Below are 23,261 nucleotides of genomic sequence, written 5' to 3'. Positions count from 1 at the left end.
CCAAGTCAGGCAAACTAAAATCACCTGTGATAATGATATCTTCAATTCGCTTTGAAAACAGGAATTCACAAAATTTCTCAAATTAACAATCAGCAGCATCAGGTGGTCGATAAACTGAACAAAGACAGAATGTGAAGCCTGATAATGTTACATTTTGAAATAAGGTCTCGTGGTTCGGAATATGGTCCATAGAATTCTTAGCTGCATTTTTTTTCGCCGCAACCGCAACACAACCACCTCTTTATCTTCAACCTCTATCACGTTTGCATAACTTGTAACCTGTTGGTACGACTATGTCACTATTATTTGACCACTGCCTTAAAATGAGGGTTTCTACCAGGAGAACCACCGAGCCGCTATGCAAGCGTCTACATTATCGCGCGCCTGCGTGAACTTAATGCGGTGCCGCAAGACATATTCCTCGTACTCGGGCTCGTTACAGTGGCCTGATCTGCTGGTTGTCAGAGAAGTGTTCGAAAGAGACATTCCTGTGGCACTCTTTAGCGAAGGCATTTATTGCTTCTTTGTTTTCTGGGCACAAGTTTGCCTCTAAATAAAACTATTGTTTGTGTTACCCTGTTGCAATATGTGTCAATATTGTTTATCTTATTCACAGTACTTGTAGCATTCAGAGAGAGAATGCGCAGTTTCCTCGGATCTTGGTATAGCTATCTGTCATCCTGCGCATCCACTGTTTGCGTTGCCAAAACACGTTCGCCTAGTGCATCGATTCAGACCTAGAATGATTGATCCACACGAAGCCTCTCACTCACACAATAAATACTCTTTCATCTCTCTGTAATATTTAGCACTTAGCCACAGGCTGTTTAGTTTGCTTCGTGTTTCAACCGATACTTTGCTTTGAATAAATATACGAGTTTCTTTCAACTTTTCTTATTTACGTAGGACGTCTTGTTTTTGCAAGTAATTTTGCAATGACTGGTTGGTTTGATTATGCCCTTCTCGATCTATTTATTCGTACTACAGTCGAACAACGTATCTCAAGCTTGTCTTCTATGACTTCCTTAAGCAACCACTCTTTAATCAAGAATTTCATAATTTTCGTATTTGCTTTCATTGATTCGAAACGCATAAATATATTTTCTATTGTGGTCTTTTAGTTCCACCAGCTTTTTTTTTCGTGCGCTTCGATAGCTTCCTTCCGTTCCCTCAGGATTGTGTTTGAACTATTCATGGCATTAGTCACATTGGTTACGTCCTTAATGTATTTCACAGCAAAATCTGTTATAAGATGAACACTCGGGTCATGCACGACGCCGTATAGGACACAGGTCACCACCACTGCCACGGCCTATGTCCGTAACTACATCGAAAGAAACTAGAAAAAAAAGCTAGAACCCATGACAATATGGGACTCGACCCCGAGTCAGCTAGGTGCCAGCCCAGTATTCTACTACTGAGCCACGCCGGTGCTTAGGACGTTTTGGCAAACTTGACTTAGGCAGGCATGATGTCGGGAAAACAATCACATTATTACGACCTATAACGCGTTTTAAAACCGCGAAAGAACAACCAGTCGTCGGACAATTGAAGTAGCGTAATGAGTGGGCCATCCAGTGCTCCAAACCATTACAAAAGCTTGTTAATGTTCACCTAATAACTGTGGCCCATATTCACTACAGGCATAAGTCCTCGTCGTCGTCAGTCACTGCATCAAAAATTGGCACAAAATTCTATGCAAGTGCTTTGCAGATTCCATGCTACTCAGAAGAATGACAAAAGATAGCATAGCAAATGCTGGCCTACAGCCCAAAAAGCTTTATTATGATGCCGTAGTGGGTACAAGGTAAGGGTGCTTGTAGCAGTTACCTAATTAGTGTATGGAAAAGAATCTGAAAGGCCGATCTTCTAGGTTTCGCTTTGTCTGTGCTGTGCCTTCCGCGCCGGCGAGGCAGTCTGACCGTAAGCGATCCGATGTTTTTACCAGTTTTATCTATTGTTTTTATGACAACAGCCAAGTCACTTCATATAGGCTTCCGTCCATCTGTGTGTGTTAAACGCATCTTAGCGACATCAGGACCAGGGTTTTCTTGAACGTCGTGAGCAAGCAAAGGCTTACAATTGTTAATTACGCTGTAATTAACAATTGTCTATGTGGGCACGGCACAACCGAATCTCTTCGATGATCACTCTTGTATGAGCAGTAGTAACTTACCTGGAAGCACAATAAAGAAGGCATGTTCAGAGTGATGAAGACTGCGCTTTCACCGGGCCCACTTAAGATTTTGTCCAGCAGCACCAGATATAAAGGAAGTTTCACTGGTGACGTCGCTCCCCTGGCTCCTATGGTAGCACTGACCGGATGCAGCGTTTTCCAGCGGTAGTGGTGATCTGCACGATCATTCGTTTCCGCGCGATCCTGTGCGGCTTGTTTCGTGTCTGGCGGTGGTGCCGCTGATGCTACGCATAGGCGCAGTGCCTGGTAGCACGATATTTAACGCTTGTTGAGAGCTCTGACATCAATAATATTGATCAATAAACACAATCATCAGCATCATTAATTGAACAATTGATTGATATGTGGTGTTTAACGTTCCAAAACCACCATTTGATTATGAAAGACGTCGTAGTGAAGAGCTCCGGAAATTTCTACCACCTGGAGTTCTTTAACGTGTGGCCAAGTCTGAGCGCACGGTTCCATAGCAATTTCGCCTCCATCGAAAATGCAGCCACCACAGCCGGGATTCCATCCCGCGAGCTGCGGATGCAGCCGAGTATCGCAGCCACGAGACCACCGTGGCGGGGGTGCAGACTTATTGAACGCCACAGCTTTGCCGGAAAGGCGAACGAATGAACGCGATAGCAATAAATTGGAAGGTCATGCACAGAATGGCAAGCAGATCGAAATTTGCCCCGCGTTTCTCGCGCACGAAAAATGCACTAAACGTACTAACAGGTGCAAATGAGCGCGCATAAGCGTCTCAGTTGTTACTTCGCCGTGCCTGAAAAGCGCGCCCTTTTTCAAACGGAGGCTGTCCAACGATTGCAGTGACCATTCTGGGCCCGGTAAGTGCAACAAAAGATTTTGACGAAACTCAAAGGCTAGCCATGATGTACGATTCTCCCCACTGCAAGATAAGGGCGCGCGATCGAGCATATACACTCCCTTATTCTCTACGCAGGCCAAGGTAGGTGTGAGAGATGAGACCCGCCGTGTGCTCACTGCGCCATCTTGCTAATAATGCTGAAAACACGATATTTTCCTCCCCAGATGCCCGCCAACAGCGAAAAGTGGTAGATATGAATAGCTTGTCATTTGAACGTTGAAGGAGGTACCTCTAAGTAGCTCATTTTCACTTCCGGCTTTCGAGCGATACGGTTGCGGAATGTTCGGCTCAGACGGAACAGCTTCAGCGGCCCGAATGGGCCGTGGTAACAGGGTTTTTGCGCCTAGCGCCGACGATTATCAGGTGATTCTGCTCAATCTGCCTTCCGGACGTAACGCTGCAAATACCGTTTTCATGCATGGTGATTCGAGAGCCCGGCCTTATCACGTCGAAGATTACCGGGACACTTTCGCCAAGCTTGGTGCGCTCGACGACGTTTTGGCGTTGGGGGCGTCTCAAATGAACTAGACGTGTTCAGAGCACCTCTGGGTTCTGGGCACAGTAGGTGGAAAGGAAACGTGGCTAGGGGTAGCCTACTTGTGGACGGGGAATAACTGCAGAGAAAAGAATCAGGAGATAGTGGATTGCATGAGTGCGGATATTAAGGAATTTGGTAATGGGGCCGAAATCATCCTTCTAGGGGACATGAATGCCCACATACATGACCTTGACGGATATTCAGACACCAATGGGAAGTTATTACTAGATCTTTGCGAGCAACATAGTCTGGAGATAGTTAACACGGGGCCTAAATGTGACGGCCAGATCACATGGGAAGTCGGAAACAAGCAATCAAGTATTGATTATTGTCTCATGACTGAAGGAATTCACCACAAACTGACAGAAATGAGGATAGACGAGGAAGGCATTAACAGCTTGGGTAGTGATCATAAACGAATAACATTACAAATGGGATACGAAACTGAAAATATGAGCATGGAATCAAAGTCTGGCAGCTCGTATTTAAATGACAAACAAATAATAAATATAGCCGCAAGAGTCGAGGAAGAAGTAGGCGAAATACCAGGCAAGGACTGGGAGTATAGTGAGCTGTTACATCTAATGACGAAGGAGATAGGGAAAGAGAAGAAAACTGTTTGCTGGAAAGGAAAAAGGAAGCCAAAAAGTTGGTGGAACAAGGAAATCCGGGAGGCGATCGAGAAGCGACGCGAAGCATCACGGGAGCATAGAAAGGCAAAAAAGGAGAAGCGGCCGCAGGACGAAGTCAAAAAAATATGGGAAATATATTTAGAGAAAAAATCCCTTGTACAGAAATTGGTAGAGGCAAAAATTAAAGGTGAAAGTGAACGCTGGATGACAGAGATACACGAAAAAAAGGAGGCCGCGCCTAGGATTTTTTGGAGCCACATAAAGGCGCTAGGTAGGAAGTCTGTCACAACGCAACAACATATTCTAGATGAAGGAGGAAATCAATTGGAAGGGTACGAAGCGCTAGGTTACATCCAAAAGGTAACAGCCGATTCGTTTCAAAAGAGCGTCCAGGGGATCTCCCCGGTGAGTAAAAGTGTGGCGGAGAAAGCAACAGAGGAAGAGCTAGTACTTGATAATTTCAACTGGAAAAAGGCCGAAGGAAAAATTCCAAAGTGCACTGCCGCGGGTTTAGATGGGATTCCCGTTAGCCTCATTAACGAACTAGGACATAACACTAAAGAAGCATTGTTAAAAGCAGTAGAAAAAAGCTTAAAGGACGGACAAATACCGGACAGTTGGCGACAAAGTAGAATGAACTTAATCTATAAAGGCAAGGGAGAAAAGGAGAAGATTCGCTCGTATAGACCACTAACCATTACATCGGTACTATACAGGTTGGCGATGCAAGCAGTAAAAATGAAAATAGAAACATGGGCCGAACATAACGATATTTTGGGAGAACTCCAGAACGGATTTCGAGTCGACAGGCGGTTAGACGATAACCTGTTTGTTCTCACTCAGTGTATAGAAATATCTAAAATAGAGAATAGGCCCTTGTACGTGGCTTTTCTAGACATCACTGGGGCATACGACAACGTTAATCAGGAAATTTTGTGGGATATATTGAAAGGAATGGGCATGGGCGACGACTGTATACAGCTTTTGAGGGAGATATACCGAGAAAATACAGTTTGCATAGAGTGGGAAGGAATGCGTAGCAAAGAGAACGTTGAGGTTAGCAGGGGTCTGAGACAGGGATGTCCTTTGTCCCCGCTGTTATTCATGCTGTACATGGTGAGTATGGAAAAAGCGCTAGAAGGTAGCAACATTGGTTTTAATCTGTCACACAAACAGGGCGGCATGATGATTGAGCAGAAGCTTCCAGGTTTATTTTATGCGGACGATATCGTCTTATTTGCGGACAGTCGAGATGATATACAGCAGCTGGCGAATATATGCGGAAGGGAAGGTGAAGCTCTTGGACTAGGATTCAGTGTAACGAAGTGTGGATTGATGGTATTCAATGATCCCTGTGATCAGACGGTGTCCATACAAGGCCAAGAAATACCGAGGGTAAGTGAATACAAGTACCTTGGAGTATGGGTAAATGAGAGTGATAGATACATGGAGGTACAGGAAAAAGCCTCGGCAGCAAAAGGAAAGAGGAATGCGGCAATAATGAAGCACAGAGCGTTGTGGGGATACAATAGGTATGAGGTGCTTCGAGGTCTGTGGAAGGGTGTAATGGTTCCAGGGCTTACTTTTGGGAACTCAGTGGTGTGCATGAGGGCAGAGGTGCAATCGGGAATGGATGTAAATCAAAGGACTGTGGGACGCCTCGCGTTGGGTGCTCACGGGAAGACGACAAACGAGGCTGTAAAGGGCGATATGGGGTGGGCAGGTTTTGAGGCGAGGGAAGCGCAGAGCAAATTAAGGTTCGAAGAAAGGCTAAGAAATATGAAGGAGAGTAGATGGGCAGAGAAGGTGTTCCGTTATTTGTATAGGAAGAGCGTGGACACACAGTGGAGAAAAAGAACTAGAAGACTCACTAGTAAATATACGGCTGGTATTGTAAGCCATATGTCAACAAAGAGCGTTAAGGGAAAAGTCAGGGAGGCGGAGAGGATTTACTGGATGGCAGCTATGGAGAAAAAACTGGCTTTGAGTAACTACCGAAAGGGCAAAAATGAAATAAGGAGGGAGGAATTTTACGATAATTCAAGGGGAAGCGCTTTACTGCTTGAAGCGAGATCGGGTTGCCTTAGAACGCGTAGTTATAAAGCAAGATTCAGTAAAGAAGAAGAACAATGCACATGCTGCGGGAAAGATAAGGAAACGGCGGAGCATGTTCTCATTGAATGTGGAGATATCCACCCAGGTGTACGTTTGGGCACGAGCCTACAGGAAGCCTTGGGTTTTAGGGACAACAATGGAAAGCTGAACACACCCGCGATTGAAATAAGTAAGAGACGGTTAGAGTATTGGTGGCAGAAAATTAGAGAGAAAGGACAAAAATAAATATTGGAAAAATAAAATATGGACAGTGTGCCGTAAATGGCAGAGAACTTAAGCTGAAAATGTACCTTTTTTCCATTAAGATAGAATTTATCGAAGTAGAGGCATTAGGCCAACATAAAAAAATTGCCCGCAGCTTCCCTCGGGGGAACACTGAGGAGGATGCGGACCATATAATTGGTTAACGGGGTGTTAAAGTGCGACTTACTTGGGTCGATGGCTAAATTGGTTAACGTGGTTGTGAAATGGGGTGTTAAATTGCGACTTACTTGGGTCGATGGCTAAATTGGTTAACGTGGTTGTAGGAGGGGGTGTTAAATGAGTGAACACGTACACACGTATGCGAAAGGGCGGCGCTGGTCGAAGGGACGTCGATCATTGTGTTTGTGGACTCGTTGGAATTCATTTCACCGCGACCTTGGACGTGGACGCGCCGTACAAACCAACCGACGAGCGGCAACTGAGCGAGCGAGCGCCGACCTTGAGTATATATACAGCACGACGGCGCATGCACTGTCAGCTGTTGAATGTTCTCGAAGCGCGACGCCACATGCGCGTCCACTGGAGAATCAGGAGAATTGTAGAGGTCGAACGCGGTGTGTAGAGGAGGAAGGGTGCACAGATGGTGGAGGAGTGAAGCGCGCGCGGTGTGTAGAGGAGGAAGGGATGCACAGATGGTGAAAGAGTGGGCGACGGCGCGACGGCGCATGCGCGCGCGTCAGCTGTCGAATGTTCGAGAAGCGGTGCGGACGGCGCGGACGGCGCACTACAAGGCGCGAGTATAAGATGCTCCGCATCTAAAAAAAAAGAAAAAAGGTTTTTTTTTTGTCGAGCCTGGTGGCATACTTGTCACCACCCCGTTATAAAGGGGACGCTCATAGCATCCATCCATCCATCGTATGAGCTGTGACGCTGACGAGGGCTGAGGCTGCTCGGAAGTTGCTCTCCGCCGTCGATGTGAAGGTAAAGGATCGCCCATGTTTGCTTACTGACCCAAATAACCGCGAGGTTCGCTTGCCGCTTCACTGGTTACTGCACGGCGTGACCGATGAAGGTGTGCGTGTTGCCTTGACTCCCTATGGGAAAGTACTCGAAGTGAAGCTGCAGAAGTGGAGAGCACCGGGCATCACTGAAAAGGGCTCAACGACGCGGTCTGTCGGACTAAAGTTGCACTCCGACGTCAGGGTGTATGACATTCTGCACCAGCTCAAGATTCCCGGAGAGTTGACTCTCGTTGTCATTCCGGGCCGTGCACCGTTGTGCCTACGGTGCAAGAGTACCGGTCACATACGTCGCGACTTCCGAATACCCCGCTGCAGTCGTTGTCGCCGCTTCGGCCACGAAGACGACGACTGCGCGAAGACATATGCCAGTGTGACAGGACCAGCGCAGGAAAGTGACGTACTGGGCTTCCATACGAAGGCGTAGAAGAAAGCAGCAAAAGATGGATGCAAGCAGCACCGGCGACACGTTTTTTGGCTTAGCAGACGAGACCCCCTCTGAGGCGTAACCGATGACTGGGATTGAAAGCGACAGTGGCTCTGTGACGGGGAAGCGTCCCCGTGACGCAGGGAAAAAAGAGAAGGGCACCACTGCTGCCACGCCGGACGAACCACCCGCCAAAACGTCTCCCGCTCGGTGGTCTGTCCTTCGGCCACGGCCAAACATTTCGACGGAGCGCAAGACGGCGGAAACGCCGCCTTCGCCACCTTAAAGACTGTACTGGGACAAGGCATTCAGGAAGGAATTGCAATTCTAAGGTAAGCGCCATGCTCCTGGGTTTTTCGCAGCCTTACAATGGTGCAAATAGAAAATTCAATCCGTGTGGCCACTTTAAATGTGCGTGGCCTGGCCTCACGGAGAAAACAATGTCAGCTTTATCGACTAGTAAGTGACCTCGACCTTGGCATCCTGGCAGTCCAAGAGACTAAAGTCCATGGCGACGATGAAACTGGGGGCATGGTGCGCCAATTCTTGCCGTGGTATTCCGCTAGAGCTAGTCAAGCCATAGGGACTTCTTCCAGCTGTGTGTTGTTCGTCAGATGGAGCCTGGGCACCAAAATAGAAGCCTTAACGTCATGTCCGTCTGGTCGGCTCATTGTTTGTGATCTTTTGTTTTCAGGTTTGAAATGGTGCATAATATGTTTGTACGCACCGACTGTCACCGACGAAAGACGCATATTTTTCGAACAACTAAAGCAGTATACCCAGTGTAATAGGCTCCTTATCATTATTGGTGATTTCAACTGCGTCCTTTCAGCCAAAGACAAAACTTGCGAACGACATTACAGGGATGCAAGCACCGCTGTCTTAAGCGATACAGTAAGGGAACATGGTTTGGAGGATGTGGTAGAATGTCTCGGTGGTGGCGGGACTATGCAGTACACCCACTTTCAGGCAGCCAACCACAGCCGACTAGATAGCGTGTACGTGAGTGTTGAATTGGTGCCGCTTTGCAAAGCATACCGTGTTAACGCCGTTACATTTAGTGACCACTGCCTGGTTAGCTTTGTAGTAGCTAGCATGAAAGAAACGAAAAGGGCCTTGGAGTGGCAACTATGGAAAGTGAATTCGAATCTGCTGAGTGATGAAAAATTTATGGCGGAAGTAATGACGGAAGTTGAAAAAATGAAAGTTCTCAGTAAAAAGACGTTTAGAGAAAAATGGGAGAACTTCAAACAGGTCGTTAAATTGAAGGCTTTGGAGCGCTCGAGCGCTATAGGCAGAAAAAAAGGAGCAGAAGAAAAGCACATGCGCAGAAACCTGGACAAATTGCTAAACGAAGAATGTAGGATGCCCGGCATGTGTATTGACGATATTCGCGCATCGAAATGTAAAAAATGTAACGGTTCGATATCGAAAGATACAGCAGTGCTATGGTTCGGGCAAGGGCCGAGCAACTGATAATGGCAGAAGCACCGTCAAAAAGGGCGTTGGGCTCAGAAAAGTGGCATGCGCGACGTAATCAGATAACAGAAATTGAACACGAGGGTGAAAATCAGCAATGTCGCAGATGTTATCGAGCGTGCTTTCTTTGAGCACTTCAATGGTTTATTCGCCGCCAGCTCAGTTGATGTCAATCACTTTAAAAAAGAGTTTTTAACGCTGATGCCAAAGCTTGACAATAATACAAAAGAAATATTGGAAGAACCCATTTCGGAAGAGGAAGTTAACAGTGCCATTGAAAGTCAGGGAAATCCCCTGGCCCTGATGGTCTAACTTCTGCCTTTTAAAGTGTTTCAAGTTAGAAATAACACCAGTCTTAGCCGACGTTTATAATGAGGTGTTTGAGCTGAAAATATTACCCGCCTGCTTTTCATCCTCTCACACTGTTCTTATACCAAAATCGGGAGACCCTGTTGCACTGCGCAGAGTATCTTCTTACCGCCCAATGTGCCTCACTAATGGAGATTAGAAGATATTCATGAAAAATCCAAGCTAAAAGGTTGCAAACAGTCATTACGGAGCTCGTGGGGCCGCATCAGACGTGCGGCATTAAAAGTCGAAATATCCTCACTAATGAACACGCAGCACGGAGCATCCTCGAATGTTGCGATGCTATTGGTGCGCGAGTGGCAATGCTGCAAACTGACCTCGAGAAGGCTTTTGACAGGGTGCCTCATGAAAGTCTGCTGTGAATCCTAGATTATGTGAATTGAGGGAAAATAATCAAAGAGGGGGTTGCCATGGCGTACCGAGACTGCTCAACGCGGCTAATCATTAACAAGGCGGTGGGGAGCGCATCCCGTTCAAGCGTTCAGTCCGTCAGGGTTGCCCTCTCTCACCACTATTGTTTTGTTTGTACATAGAGTCCTTTTGTTTGAGTGTCATGGGGAATGACTGTGTCCGTGGGTTTAAGCTGCACGAGGTTGAAGTCCCATCTGTTGGCTTATGCGGATAATATTGCCATTTTTCGCGCTGACTCTGACAGCATAGCAGAGGCTGTCAAATGTGTTACTAACTTGTGTGCTGCAAGTGGCAGCGCTGTAAACTGGGGAAAATGCACTGGGGAAATGTAAACTGGGGGAAATGTAAACTGGGGAAAATGCAAATGATTAACGACAAACGAGGCTGTAAAGGGCGATATGGGGTGGGCAGGTTTTGAGGCGAGGGAAGCGCAGAGCAAAATAAGGTTCGAAGAAAGGCTAAGAAATATGAAGGAGAGTAGATGGGCAGAGAAGGTGTTCCGTTATTTGTATAGGAAGAGCGTGGACACACAGTGGAGAAAAAGAACTAGAAGACTCACTAGTAAGTATACGGCTGGTATTGTAAGCCGTATGTCAACAAGGAGCGTTAAGGGAAAAGTCAGGGAGGCGGAGAGGATTTACTGGATGGCAGCTATGGAGAAAAAACCGGCTTTGAGTAACTACCGAAAGGGCAAAAATGAAATAAGGAGGGAGGCATTTTACGATAATTCAAGGGGAAGCGCTTTACTGTTTGAAGCGAGATCGGGTTGCCTTAGAACGCGTAGTTATAAAGCAAGATTCAGTAAAGAAGAAGAACAATGCACATGCTGCGGGAAAGATAAGGAAACGGCGGAGCATGTTCTGATTGAATGTGGAGATATCCACCCAGGTGTACGTTTGGGCACGAGCCTACAGGAAGCCTTGGGTTTTAGGGACAACAATGGAAAGCTGAACACACCCGCGATTGAAATAAGTAAGAGACGGTTAGAGTATTGGTGGCAGAAAATTAGAGAGAAAGGACAAAAATAAATATTGGAAAAATAAAATATGGACAGTGTGCCGTAAATGGCAGAGAACTTAAGCTGAAAATTTACCTTTTTTTCCATTAAGATAGAATTTATCGAAGTAGAGGCATTGGGCCAACATAAAAAGAAAAAAAAGGTTTTTTTTTTTTTGTCGAGCCTGGTGGCATACTTGTCACCACCCCGTTATAAAGGGGACGCTCATAGCATCCATCCATCCATGCCTTGGCTTTTGGCACGGTGACCGGGCAGAAACCCCAGACAGTTTTGCCAGCATGAGGTTTGTTCCGACACCGGTGAAATACTTGGGTGCCGCCCTCGAATGCTAATAAGACAGCGATTTGTACTGGAGGAGCCAAGTGGATAACCTGTGGGAAAGAGTGAACCAGTGGAATGGCTGGAATCGGTCTATGTTTTCTAAAGCAACAATTTACAACATATTCTTAGTGAGTAAAATTTGGTATATCTTACAAGTCTTACACACTTCAAGGGTAAACATCCAAAAATTTCACCGTTTGTTCGCTGTCTTCGTGCGGGAACCGTCTTGAGAAAGTTCATGTTCACCGTGTGTTCGCTGTCTTCGTATGGGAACCGCCTTGGGAAAGTTCAAGTCGGACCAATTTATTTATTCAAGTGCGAAATGGGGGACTGGGCTTGTCGCATTTGTTTTGCAGACAGGCAGTCAATCAATTTTGTTTCCTTAGAGACGTCAACAGCCCATTTCTTCGCACTGTCTGTCAACTTCGCCTGGCGCAACACTTGCCTAACATGGTTGTCTGAACCGGCAGCGTACCCGGTAGTGTTTATGGCTTTCTCCGCGAAGTTGTGCTTTTTTGTAGCTTTCTGTCAGTGCGGCTTTCACATGAATACTTGAGTCAAGTCCAACGTAAAAAGTTGTACAAGGACCTATATGATGTGTTTTTACTAGTGCCTTTGTATCGGTCCCTTTACAATGTGTGCCATGGTCACACTGTACAAAAGCGCGTCAAGGCGATGAAAATACCGCCAGGTGCTAAGAATTTCTTTTTTAAATTACATACTGGTACGCTGGCCGTCAAAACCTGAATGACTGCGAAGGGGTTTTATGTCCTTGGGGCACGCATTGCATAATATGCAGAAAGGAGGAGACAATTGAGCATGTATTCCTTGACTGCTGGGATGCTGTCTTTCTTTGGAACGTGCTTCAACGCACGGTCAAAAAAGATTTCCCCCTTGCTGCACATGGCATCCGCTATTTGCAAATACAAAGTGACGTTGGTACCCCGTATGATATGATAATGCTTATGGCTCTTCATAGCATTTGGAAATCTAGGATGGCAGCCATGCACTTTGATGTAGATGCATGAGCGCCCACCCAGTACTTCAAAGAATATATAAGAAATTTTGTGGATGCACAAAAGTTGCAGGAATTCACCCCAGAGTGGTTGCCGCGCGTCTAATTATTATCGACGATAAAAACATGTTAACGGATGCGTGGCCACAACATTTGAGCCACGGTTTTTACAATGTTTGTATTGTGTTGTGTAATTATCTGTTAATTTGTGTATTGTTTACGAGAGCCAAAGACAGGCAATGAAGAAAAAAAACCTCTCAGTAGCTTAGTGATTAACGCCACACATTCACGATGCAGAGGTCCCTCGTTCAATTCTGCACGCCGGAGGTTTTCTTTTTCTGGGATTGTTTTCTTTCTTGCGTTTTCATATATATAGATACGTATAAATATAGAGTTGATTGATTGATATGTGGGGTTTGACGTTCAAAAATCACCATATGATTATGAGAGACGTTTTAGTGGAGGGCTCCGGAAATTTCGACCACCTGGGGTTCTTTCACGCGCACCCATATCTGACCCTATTGCAAAAACCAGAGTCACTGTACCAGCGTCCAGCGCCATGCCTGATTATGGGCCCAGTATGGTGCTGGTACCAGCACCTCCCAGCGCAGGTTCTGGGATGCTGGAGCGATCCCAGTACTCTGCACAAATTGGCTGCACAGGGTTAAAACAGAGGTGCCCATTCGCCATAAATAAATAAATATATAAGTAAAACAGCGCATTCATATTCAAAATTAAACAATTAAAAAAGAAAAAAAATAGAACGCTGCCTGGCGGGATTCGAACTCGCCACTTTATAATTTTAAACCGAGTACGCTACCCACTACGCCACGAGAAAATTTTGTGCATGGTAAATATTAAAGTATTTGCGCAATAAAGACAAAATTAAGCGAGCACAAGTACAATCAAATCGCGAAAATATGCGCTCAAGCGTTACTCATAAACACTCAATGGCTAGCACAGCGTGAGTTCCTCACGTGGAGAGTTCTTCGCATCGTTTTATGCAAACAAAAAAGGGGTGAGGTCAAACAGTTCTTTAAAATGGAGTACCAGTCCGGTCTAAAGTCTTGCTCGTCGTAAATGTTTTTGAGGTGGTGTCACAAACAACGCTCCGAAAAAGCGCGTGCCGCTGAATTCTAGCGACAGTAATGATTCCAAGCGCAGAGAGGCGCCTCAAGGTCAACGATAAAAAAAAGAAAACCAGCATTCAAAGGCTCCTCGGGCGTGCGTCTCTGCCCCATCGGAAGCGTAGTCTCGCCGACCATCCTCCTTACATCGGCGGCCGAGCAAGCCCCGGAAGGTTCTCGAGGGATATGGGCGTGGTGATGCAGAGTTGCATCATGAGTCGCGAACGGCCCTCAAAACGTCTCGCGCTTTCCCCAGGCTTGGCTGTGCTAGCTGTGCATCGCGGCAACGAAACGATGAGAATTTTCTGGAACCTAGCGCGAAAGGCATTTAAGTGAGCAGCGGAGAAGGGAGATTAGGAGGAGGAATTTCACGCCAGTGTGCGTAGGGTGTTTCCGCCGTGTCGTCGGCGAAGCCTTTTGTTCTCAGTGACAGAGAAGAAGAAGGAATTTCGCGCCAGTGCGCGTAGGGTGTTCCGCGTTGTCGGCGAAGCCTTTTGTCCTCAGTGACAAAGGAGAAGAAGGAAGTAAGTGCCAGTTTGCGTGGGGTGTCTCCACCGTTTCTGCGGGCGAAGGTTTTGCCCTTAGGGACAAAACAGAAGAAGAAACTTCGCGCCCGTGTGCGTAGGCAGAAGATGAAAGTTTTGCACAAGTATGCATAGGGTCTTTCCACAGTGTGGGCGAAGCCTTTTGTCCTAAGTGACAAAGGAGGAGAAGAAGAGAATTTTCACCTGAGGGGTTAAGCCTCGTGCTACAGGCAGGAGTGTGTGTCTACCGCCAGCCAGCGAAGACGCGTGGCAACAGCTGCGCGTAGGAAGCCGACGTGTTACCGGCGAAGAAGTTTGGTGCTTGGAGAGCGGTCAATTGAAGACGCGAGGTTTCCTGGAAGAGAAACTTCGGGGGCAGTGGAACGACAACAGCGCTGGACTTTGAGTGAGTGATTTGCGGAAGAGTATCATTCAGACTTTTGTTCCAAGGACTTTGGACTGAATAAGTTCTCGAACTCTTTAGTCTTTAAGTGTCTTGGTTGTTCGATGCATGCGACTGCATTGGAGTGCGTATTGTATGTGTCCGTTGTTTCGAGGGTGGCTGATTGTACTGTGTAGTACGTTGTTTATTGGTGACATATCGTATTCAACTATTGTCAAGTGTGCATATTTTGGTATCGATTTGTTGTGCCAGAATTGAGAATATAATTTGTTTCGTTTATCAGCTCTCGGCTCTGACTTGTTCTTTGGGCCACAGCATGCGTCCGCTGGCGTGCCAAATAGGACCACTTCTAAATTGTCCACACTTTCGTGGTGCAGTTCGGGGGGCCAATATTTAGGCCTTTGGAATTATCCCGGCCATCGCCTCCCTAATTAATGGGACCTGTGACAATTAATCTGGCGTCCACAAAAGGACCTTTTTTGGGCACAGTGTGTCCAAAGTAGTGAGAAAGAGCCTCGAGTTGTCGATAGTGCTATCGGAACGATTTTGTGTGTTGCTCAGTGTTCTCGTTAACGAGTGCAGGAGAGTGTTTCGATACACTGAGTTGGCAGATACCTTGTGCACATGGCTAGAATTTTATTTGCGAGACGCAATGGATCTCGAAAAGTTAGTAGCTCAAGCTACTAGAAGTTGGTGAGAAGATGAGTCTTTCTGGTGCCGAACAACGGAAGTGTGTCACCCAGAAGGAAAAAGAAGAAAAAGAGAGGGCCAAAGAAGAAAAGGCAGCTTAGCTGGAAAAAGAAAGTTTGGCGGTCGAAAGAGCCAAAGCTGAAAAAGCAGCTGAGTTGGAGAGAGAAAGGCTGGCAGCTGGGAGGGCGAAAAAAGAAAAAGAAGCGGAGATGACTGAAAGGGAACAGCAGCGGCAGCACGAGATGGAACTCGAGCTGCTCTGTTTGCAACAACGACGTGAAACTTCCGTCCAAGCTAGTTGAAAGCAGCGAACGGGAAGACCATGGCTTCCGCTTTACCCCAAGCAAGCTACTCGTAGCGTTTGATGAAAGGAAGGACGACTTTGAGGCGTATCTTCACAGATTTGAGACAATTGCAAGGAGCCAGAATTAGCCGGAACATCAATGGGCAACTGCTTTGAATACTTGCTTGAGTGGCGAAGCGCTAAGTGTGTACGGTAGATTGACGCCGACCGATGCAGCCAAGTATTTGAAGGTGAAAGCTGCTTTACTGAAGCGATTTAGATTTACTGTGGAAGGTTTCCGGGACAGATTTGGGACAGGAAAACCAGCTGATGGTTAGACGGCTACGCAGTACGGCGCCCGACTTAGCAATTATTTCGACAGGTAGATTGAACTTTCAGGCACAGCACAGGAGTATGATGAGCTTAGAGAGCTCCTAATTAGAGAGCGATTTCTTACGAGTTGCCACCCAAGCCTGTCGCTGTACTCTAAAGGGAGGAAGGTTGAGTCACTTGAAGACATGCTTGAGTTGGCCGACCAATTCTTGGAAGCGCAATGTAGCACAAATTTGGCCAAAGTCAAGAAGGAGTGTCCCGAAGATTCGATGAATGCGGCACCCGAACAAAAGAAGCGTGCACCGGGAAGTGTTCCGCGATGTTTTCTGTGTAACCGAGTGAGTCATCGCGCGAACAGCTGTCGAACTAACTTTACAAGCCCTACGGTTGTGAAATGTTCCAAGTGTGGTCAGACCGGGCACAAAGAAGGCGCATGTCGTAACAAAGTGAGACAAACTCACCAAGTACCCTACTGAAACGTTCCGTTTGATGAGGAAACCTCAAGTACGGAATTATTGGAATACGGAAGCCATATGTTGCAGACTCCGCATTTTATGGAAGGACAAATGATGCTGGCTCCGCATTTTATGGAGAAACGTATGATGCGGACTCCGCATTTAATGGAGAGACGTATGATGCGGACTCCGCATTTTATGGAAAGACATATCATGCGGAAGTGATACGGCACTCCGCATTTCCTGGAAAGACGAATCATGCAGAAGTTACTGAAATCTTTGCATGTTACGGAAATGTGTGCATGTTACGTCCGAATCTAGTACAAAGCAATGTATAGTGTAAATTGAATAGACGTCCACATCTTGAGTACATGCAATACTGCGTACAAATCACAATATTTCTTAAATATGCATGATGAGGGATTGAATCATCAGCATCTTTTCAATTGTCGCGATGCGGAAGCAAAATTAGCTTTTAGATACAATATGTTACAAAGCTACTAAATTAACATGCTAGCAATCATAAATGGTAGTTACATAGCAACACAATAATGCAGTGTTCTATGCAAGACTTAAAAAACTTATAAAGTAATTATTTGCAATAGAGAAGCAATAATATACACATCAGCCCTGCTACAATGAATATATTTTTTTACTTGTCTGTATTGCCACGTTCCATTTCCCAAGTTTTTGTTATCGTCCCAAAACACCACACGATTCTCAGCGCAAACCGCGCCTGCAGTTTTCTAGAGGGTTCCGGACTGTAGTAGATCATTTCGATAAGATCACGCCCACTGTGCGAATGGTACAGATTGTTCTGGAACGCACGCCGCCGCCAGCGATAGCGCTAGAACATTCGACGGCAAGGGTATAAATGCCGACGCGCTTCACCGCTTGTCAGTTGTTGATCGAAGGCCGACGCTCCGTTCGCCGCTATCAGTCTGAGACTGCTATCTGTGCGAGACTGCTGCTGTAATTGGACTTTCTGTAACCGGGCACAGGTTCGCCCAAATAAACAGTTAAATTCCAAGAAGAAGTCTCCTGTCTTCGGCCACGTCACGACCCCGTGACATATGGTGGAGGTGCTGCTTCGTTCATGTACCGGACGCCCCCGTCAAGCCGTGAACCCAGCCCACGTCGCGGAGAAGACACCGACGCCAACCAGGAGCAGCGAACAAGCCGCCGACAGCAAGGGCTACCGCCGGAGTACGGGCTTCTACACGACAAGCCGCGGAAGACCAAGGCCATGACCGCGACTGCTGCGACAATGACAACCGCAGCGTCCCAGCCCACGATGGTCATGCATCAACCCAGGGAACCACCAATTTTCCATGGGTCATCGTTCGAAGACCCGGAGTCCTGGCTAGAGACATACGACCGTGTGGCCGCCCTCAGCCACTGGGACCATGACGAAAAGCTGCGTCGTGTGTTCTTCTATTTAGAAGACACCGCAAGGACCTGGCTCGAAAATCGGGAGTCCACGCTCCGAACGTGGGATGTTTTCTGCGGCGCATTCCTGCAAACATTCGCGAGCGTCGCTCGAAAAGAGAGGGCCGCTGCTTTATTAGAGACCCGGGTTCAGCTACCAAATGAAAATGTCACCATTTTCACAGAAGAAATGACCCGACTATTCCGTCACGCTGACCCAGACATGCCTGAGGAGAAAAAAGTTCGTTTCTTCATGCGAGGGGTCAAACAGGAGCTCTTCGCGGGGCTGATGAGAAACCCACCGAAAACCGTCCAAGAATTTGTAGCCGAAGCGACCACTATTGAAAAGACCCTGGACATGCGCACCAGACAGTATAATCGTCGCCTGACTGCAGACTGCGCTGCTGCTCAAGCCAGTAACTCCGGAGACCTGCGTAAAACGATCCGAGCGATCGTGCAGGAAGAGCTGCGCAAGCTGTTGCCTTCGGCGCAGCCTCAAGTGGATTCGATCGCCGACATTGTGCGAGAAGAAGATCGGCAATCGCTTCAAATTCCCCACGCACCGCTGCCCGAGCCGGAAGCTATGAGCTACGCCGCTGCACTGCGCCACAACGCTACTCCCCGTCCACGCCAAAACGCCGCCCCATCGCACTTCCGTCGACAGACGCCACCGCCGCCACTACTTCCACCGACGTCATACTGTTCGCCAGCAGCCCAACGCAGTGCACCGAGGAAGACTGACGTCTGGCGCACCCCTGATCATCGCCCGCTCTGCTACCACTGTGGCGAGGCCGGACACACATACCGCCGTTGCCAGTACCGACAGATGGGATTGCGTGGCTTCTCCGTCAATGCACCGCGCCCACAGCCAGGAGAACGACAAGAAAGCCGTGCGCCGATTTCTGGGCCTGTGCGCCTATTATAGGCGGTTCGTGAAAAACTTCGCCCGCATCGCCGATCCTCTCACTAACCTTACCAAGGCCGACGTGGAGTTCAAGTGGGAAACTCCACAGGAACACGCTTTCCAGGAGCTCAAACATCGCCTCCAGACGCCTCCGTTACTTGCCCATTTCGACGAATTCGCCGAGACAGAAATACATACTGACGCAAGCAGCGTAGGTCTTGGCGCCGTTCTTGTGCAGAGGGCTGACGGACTTGAAAGGGTTATTAGTTACGCCAGCCGATCGCTATCCAAAGCAGAAGCAAATTATTCCACAACAGAAAAGGAGTGCCTCGCCATCATCTGGGCTACGTCGAAATTTCGCCCATACCTCTACGGCAGGCCCTTCAAAGTTGTGAGCGACCACCACGCCTTGTGTTGGCTAGCCACTTTGAAGGACCCTTCAGGTCGCCTCGCACGATGGAGCCTGAGACTTCAAGAATATGACATTACTGTCATTTACAAGTCCGGCAAAAAACACTCCGACGCCGACTGTCTCTCTCGTGCGCCTGTCGACCAACCGCTACCCGACGACCCGGATGACGACTACTTCTTGGGAACGATAACTACCGATGACTTCGCTGAACGACAGCGGGCCGACCCGGAACTTAAGGCCCTAATAGAATACCTCGAAGGCAAGACCGCCGAAGTCCCGAAGGTATTCAAGCGCGCATTTGCGTCGTTTTTTCTACGAAACGGTCTTCTACAAAAGAAAAACTTTTCACCGCTTCGGGCTAAGTATCTCCTTGTGGTGCCTTCAGCTCTGCGACCAGAACTCCTGCAGGCCCTGCACGACGATCCGACGGCAGGGCACCTCGGTGTTTCTCGCACGCTCGCGAGGATACAAGAAAGGTACTACTGGCCACGTCTTACAACCGACGTCACTCGTTATGTGAGGACATGCCGGGACTGTCAGCGACGCAAGACACCGCCGACAAGGCCAGCGGGACTTCTGCAGCCAATTGATCCACCTTGCCGACCTTTTCAGCAGATTGGTATGGACCTATTGGGGCCGTTCCCGACGTCGGCTTTCGGAAACAAGTGGATCGTGGTAGCCACCGACTACCTCACCCGCTACGCCGAGACAAAAGCCCTGCTAAAAGGCAGTGCATCCGAGGTAGCTAAGTTCTTCGTCGAAAATATCGTCCTACGTCACGGCGCCCCGGAGGTCCTTATCACCGACAGAGGAACGGCATTCACTGCCGACTTAACTCAAGCGATCTTGGCATACAGCCAAACAAACCACCGCCGGACGACAGCGTACCACCCACAGACCAACGGCCTCACCGAGCGGCTTAACAAGACGATCGCCGACATGCTGTCAATGTACGTCGATGTCGAACACAAGACGTGGGATGCCATTCTTCCGTATGTGACCTTCGCATACAACACGGCGGTGCAGGAGACGAGGCAGATATCTCCATACAAATTGATCTACGGAAGGAGCCCGGCAACGACGCTCGATGCCATGTTACCCAACGTCACCGACGAAGAAAACCTCGATGTGAGCGAGTACCTTCATCGCGCCGAAGAAGCCCGACAACTTGCGCGGCTCCGTATCAAGAATCAACAGACGACCGACAGCCACCGTTACAACCTTCGACGACGCTTCGTGGAATACCAGCCCGGTGAACGTGTTTGCGTGTGGACGCCGATACGCCGACGTGGACTAAGTGAAAAGCTTCTGCGATGGTACTTCGGACCGTACAGGGTGGTTCGACGTCTCGGCCCACTTGATTACGAGGTTGTCCCCGACGGCATCACGAACTCTCAACGACGCCGATCGCGACCTGACGTCGTCCATGTCGCACGCCTCAAGCCGTTTCATGCGCGTTAACAAACTGAAACAGTGTTTTTTTTGTATTATTGTTGTATCGTAATTTATTCATTGTACTTTTTTGCATTATTATTGTACCTTCATCTTTAGTTAAAGCATCGAGACGATGCCTTTTTCAGAGGGGGGCAATGCCACGTTCCATGTCCCAAGTTTTTGTTATCGTCCCAAAACACCACACGATTCTCAGCGCAAACCGCGCCTGCAGTTTTCTAGAGGGTTCCGGACTGTAGTAGATCATTTCGATAAGATCACGCCCACTGTGCGAATGGTACAGATTGTTCTGGAACGTACGCCGCCGCCAGCGATAGTGCTAGAACATTCGACGGCGGGAGTATAAATGCCGATGCGCTTCACCGCTTGTCAGTTGTTGATCGAAGGCCGACGCTCTGTTCGCCGCTATCAGTCTGAGACTGCTATCTGTGCGAGACTGCTGCTGTAATTGGACTTTCTGTTTACCGGGCACAGGTTCGCCCAAATAAACAGTTAAATTCCAAGAAGAAGTCTCCTGTCTTCGGCCACGTCACGACCCCGTGACAGTATGCTGCAGCTGAGAATAGCGACCTTGCAGTGTTGATGGTACGCAAATGAGGTGACTGCACCGTGATTTCACGAGCTCCACCTAAGCCACAGGATGGTGGCACAAAACACTATCTAACAGCAATTTTGGAACGAAATATTTAAACATAAATACTAATCATAGCACTGTGAAAGTGTGGCGCGGTGTTTATTTTATGAACGCCTTGTGGAGATCGGCGAAATGCTGCTTGAGGCTCCGGCACCACTGTAGATTTGGTAGGTCACTGCCATAGAACTTATGTGTCCGTCATAGGCACCTGAAAGTGTAAATAATTGGCACAAATAATGTTAGAGACACATGTTAGCACCTTAGTTCACATGCACAAGAAATATGACACACAGAATGAAACTGAAAATGTAAGGCACACAAACCTTCATGTTATGCATATGTGAATATTAGAAGAAAGAAGTGTTCTTCAACATGAAAGAAATTAGTTCTTCAACATGAAAGAAAACAGCATGCTTACCACAGTGAAAATACCTAGGTTGTTGTCATAATTTTCAATGGTAGAGATTATCTATTGATATGTCCTTATAAAATTATGATTTAAATGCTTCCTGCACACTAAAACTTTAGGAACTGCTTGTGAAAGCTCTCAATGTACATTTAATAGTCCGTACATTTGCTGTCTTTAAACTATACAGTTTGTGCGCAAAATTGGCATCTTTAACAAGTTTGAGATGTAAAACTATGCAACTAATGAAGGTTAAAATTACCAAGAAAGCAAGCAGGATGAGGCAGGTGCCATTTAAAATGTCTGCAAGCCAGACTACTATAACCGAACTGCACAGAAATATGAGAGCAAGAGTAACAGAAATTCGGCTGCTGACCAGCAGGTCGCGGTATCATATCACGGCTGCATTTCCGATAGAGGCAGAAATGCTGAAGGCACGTGTGCTCAGAGTTGGGTGCACGTTAAAGAACCCCAAGTGGCCGAAATTTCTAGAACCCTCCTCTACGGCGTCTCTCATAATCATATAGTGGTTTTGGGACGTTAAACGCCACATATCAATCAAGAATAACTGAAATAAACTGCCAACAGAAAAGTTGGGTGCGTGTGATATATGTAAGTGCTTACACCTTACTACATACATCATGATCATTCCATTTTAAATACTGATATTGAAAATAACTGCTCCATTAGGAATGTAAAAGATGACATAGAACTGAACGACTCTATTAAAAGTGACCCTATTATGACATCACGTTTTCTTATAACAAATTTGACTAAGACCCTGAAATTTCATTATGGAAGAAAAAATCTTCAAAAGAACAATCAAGTTTGAAGTCATAACTTTTATTATGGCTACTATAACTATAACCAAGAAATCGAGCTCAACATGGCTAATGTTAGTTTTTAAGGCCTATGTTCGCTAGACAATGAACTATACAACAAAAAGCACAGCGCTCAGGCAAAGCACCACACAAAAAAGAAAACAGACCTTTTTGTTATTACCTACAATGCCTTTAAAATGGTATTTTTACCTCTACTTGCCGCTTTTTATCTAAGTAACTGGTGTGAAACAATTTAGCTGAAAATGCACTGTTCTTCCAAAACCTGTTGGTTGAATCTGCATTTTTAAAAAATTGATGAAGCTTCCACTAATTTAGGCTCCACAAGTCTTAGAACAGCGAAACTGCATGACTCTTAGGACTACTTTGGTTACTTGTGTTTTGTTTCTGGGCCTAAGCATGAAGACAAGGGCTTGATTGAATTGCTGCTAACAAAAAATGCTTTCGAAATTGCCTGAGCATCAAGGCATGCTCAGGCATTTGTTGTGTTTTCTACTGGGCAATTCTACACCAAACATCCAAACCATACAGCCTGGCGACCATCACAGATATATAGTTTAAAAAATGGTGTTAATTTACTCTTTTGAAAACAGTTATTTGCTGAAATATTTTGAAGAGAAAAAAGTCGTGGTCAGGTGGGTACCTTCAAAATTTCGCAGAATGTCGCGCGGGTGTTGTTTGTGAGAAAAATTTAAAAGTACCGCTTTTTCTTGTCATATCCAATTTGATCTACATAATGAGTAAACGTGCTTCTT

General features: G+C 47.0%; 1 protein-coding gene across 1 annotated transcript in view; it reads right to left on the bottom strand.

Annotated features, from left to right (window-relative positions):
• Positions 1-21,335: 21,335 nt before the first annotated feature.
• The window catches only part of LOC142784974 (uncharacterized), a 45,645-nt gene continuing 43,719 nt past the window's right edge, over positions 21,336-23,261 (bottom strand). The window contains exon 6 of the transcript XR_012888802.1: positions 21,336-21,469. The gene's annotated coding sequence lies outside the window, so the exon portion shown is untranslated. The remainder of the gene's footprint in view (positions 21,470-23,261) is intronic.

Source organism: Rhipicephalus microplus, unplaced genomic scaffold (genome assembly GCF_043290135.1).
Source record: "Rhipicephalus microplus isolate Deutch F79 unplaced genomic scaffold, USDA_Rmic scaffold_16, whole genome shotgun sequence".
Lineage (NCBI taxonomy): Eukaryota > Metazoa > Arthropoda > Arachnida > Ixodida > Ixodidae > Rhipicephalus > Rhipicephalus microplus.
The sequence above is the reverse complement of the archived record's forward strand: the minus strand, read 5'-3'. Positions and strand labels throughout refer to the sequence as shown.